Source organism: Schistocerca cancellata, chromosome 5 (assembly GCF_023864275.1).
Source record: "Schistocerca cancellata isolate TAMUIC-IGC-003103 chromosome 5, iqSchCanc2.1, whole genome shotgun sequence".
Taxonomy (NCBI): Eukaryota; Metazoa; Arthropoda; class Insecta; order Orthoptera; family Acrididae; genus Schistocerca; species Schistocerca cancellata.
In genome coordinates, this window is record NC_064630.1 from 677,361,982 (window position 1) to 677,365,331 (window position 3,350).

Below are 3,350 nucleotides of genomic sequence, written 5' to 3' on the forward strand. Positions count from 1 at the left end.
GTGACAGTTATATAGGTGTTGTACTTTTTTTAAATTTTTGTTAATAACCGAGTAAAGAAAACGAAGGCTCAATAATCCATAACAGCAGTGCTAAAATCTTTCGTTTCTATATATATATATATATATATATATATATATATATATATATATATATATATATATATATATATATTTTAAAAAGGGAGTAGTTTTTATTAGTGTAGTTTGCATTAGTTTTAAATATTGCGTTGTTATGGAAATGTCAATGACCTTGCCGCAGTGGTAACACCGGTTCCCGTCAGATCACCGAAGTTAGGCGCTGTCGGGCTAGACTAGCACTTGGATGGGTGACCATCCGGTCTGCCGAGCGCTGTTGGCAAGCGGGGTGCACTCAGCCCTTGTGAGTCTAACTGAGGAGCTACTTGACTGAGAAGTAGCGGCTCCGGTCTCGGAAACTGACATACGGCCGGGAGAGCGGTGTGCTGACCACATGGCCGGCCGTTGTGGCCGAGCGGTTCTAAGCGATTCACTTTGAAATCGCGCGACCGCTACGGTTGCAGGTTCGAATCCTGCCTCGGGCATGGATGTGTGTGATGTCCTTAGGTTAGTTAGGTTTAAGTAGTTCTAAGTCTAGGGGACTGATGACCTCAGGTGTTAAGTCCCATAGTGCTCAGAGCCATTTGAACCCTATTTTTGCTGACCACATGCCCCTCCAGATCCGCATCAAGCGACGCCTATGGGCTGAGCATGACACGGTGGGCGGTCGGTGCCGTTGGGCCTTCGTGGCCTGTTCGGAAGGAGTTTAGTTTGGTTTTTTAGTTTTAGTTATTACTGAAAACGGGAAACGTGATTGGTGCTACTTTAATAACAATGCCGACAGCAACGACCAACTACTACAAATCATAAGAGTTGGCACAGAATTGCTAAGACAATAATTTACCGGCTAAATGGCTCTGAGCACTATGCGACTTAACTTCTGAGGTCATCAGTCGCCTAGAACTTAGAACTAATTAAACCTAACTAAGCTAAGGACATCACACACGTCCATGCCCGAGGCAGGATTCGAACCTGTGACCGTAGCGGTCGCTCGGGTCCAGACTGTAGCGCCTAGAATAATTTGCCAATTGCGCGTATCAAGGTGTAAGGTACCTGTACTGTGTGCAAGACTTGTAGCTACCTGGTCTGTGCGATAGTTTCTCGGTCTCATCGCCGGGCATCTGTCGTATTACAGAATGACACCAACCGAAGGCTGGAAATATTTTACGAAGTGACGTACCAATGCAGTACAAATACTTCATTTGGTTTAAGAGATAAAAATTTGTCTGCCATTTTTATGAAATAACAGAAGAGGAAGGGAATTATGATAACAGTAATAAATTAAAAATGTTCACAATTCTTTCTTAGTATACAATAAAAGCAGAAAGTGGGTGCTCTGCTGCCTGCGTCTGTATAATATGCCTTTATCGGCATGTAGACCTTGAAAACGGACACATTAACACGAAAACAGAATTCTTAAACCTCAGCTTTCATTCTTTAGAACTGATCATCCGTAATGCCAAAATAATTATATAATACCCGATTACAACACGATTTTTGAGCAGAGTGTCAAAAAATGAGGATCACACTGATGATATTTTTGTAGTATTCAACCATTTACTCACTTTTCGAAAAAAAAGCAGCTAACAGGGGATGGACAATGTTTTCTTTAATTTGTCTAGTTGATTTTATATATTGATTATACGTATCCTGAAACGTGGAGAGCCAAATGTTAGCCATATTAGTTGGTTTTCTACGTTTATTAACGGAAATAATATTAAAAACAACAAAAATAAACCTATTTTTGTTGTTTTTAATATTATTTCGGAAACCATTTATTTTGAGCGTTTTTAACTGTCAGGTTAAAGTGGCATGAAAAAAAACTGATATAACCGAAAACCAGTTGTTTCAGCTGTAACCGCCATCCCTATAAGTATCTGCAAGGGAATTTAGCGTGCAGTGCTTACCCAGGTAAGAAAATAGTTGTACTGGATAGAGTAGTGTGGATAACAGCACGGAACCAGTCTTCGTAGTGATGGCTACAGCACGAACACACGACTGGCCGAAATTAATAGGCGACTCAGTGCCACAATTAACAGTTAGCCAGCGAGGCGCGATGGTGGAGACATAAATTTAATGGAGGATCCTCGTCGGACCAGCGATAAAGCCTTGTAGCCGTGCTGCCGGGGATTAGCGCCGGCATCAATCACTGGCTAGCGGCACCGCCCTCCAGGGTCCGTAGCGGGCCGGCTGAGCGGTTCACCGAGGTTGGGTGTTCCCCTCATCCTCCCCCTCCATGCTGGACATCCTCGCCCACACCCAGCCCACCCCGCCAGAGCAGTGTCTCAGCCGCTCCAGCCTCCCTGACCTAAGTTGCGGACGGCGAACAACGTAGCTGGTCGCTCGGCCCTGTTGCCGTTACGTAAACAGGGAACAGCCGACCCTCGGGAAATCGGCGCGCGGCCGCTGTTTACGCCGGGGCGGGGTGGGACGGAGCAGTGGACGTGCGCGTCATTAGCGCCCGCCAGGCTTCGTGGCTTAATCACGACAAATTGGTCGCCCAGTGCATTCTGATGGGGAGCTAGGGACCACTCCAACTGCGGGAAGTGGATGTCTTCAGATTGTCGCGAATAATATGTCTAATCTTTTAGAAGGGAAGGGCGTGCCAAATACCTTCATACGGCGAAGTCTCTCTTCATCCAATCAAGCTTATCATACGATCCTGTAGCTGAAAGAAACTACCAGTCGATGAGGTCTCGAAATAAGATGCGGCATTATATCATGTAATTCATATTGATATTACAGACGCGTGCAGCAATTTTTAAAGGAAAGAGCGTAGAGGGTGTTTCAAAGAGAATGACCCGGTTTTAAAATTCCATGTTCATTGATAAAAACGTAGTACAAAAATGGTATGAACCGCAACATACTTACAGAACCTTAAAGTTTAGGCTATGCTGTTACAAATGTTGTATGTGTGCGCCAGCAGCAGCACCAACAACATATACAGGGTAAAAAGTATTTAAACCGACAAACTCTGGGAGGTTGCATTGGATATCAAAACAAATATTTTTCCCTAATGTCTTTTTTTTCCTATGAGGAGTATTTAAACCGGTAGAGGAAGATTTCTCCGGCGACAAATTAATGAAACCAACAAAAAAGTCCAGAGAGGACATATCTGGGGATCGAGGAGGCCATGGTACAGGACCTCCTCTGCCAATCCACGTTTCTGGGAACCGTCGGTCCAGGAATCGACGCACACGACGACTGAAATGTGCTGGCGCCTCGTCATGTTGGAACCACATGTTGTCTTGAAGGGAGCGGGACGTCTTCCAGCA

The 3,350-nt window shown here is 44.7% G+C and overlaps 1 pseudogene; it reads left to right on the forward strand.

Moving 5' to 3' along the window:
• The first annotated feature begins 240 nt into the window (after window positions 1-240).
• Window positions 241-358, forward strand: LOC126189354 (5S ribosomal RNA; annotated as a pseudogene).
• Window positions 359-3,350: the final 2,992 nt, after the last annotated feature.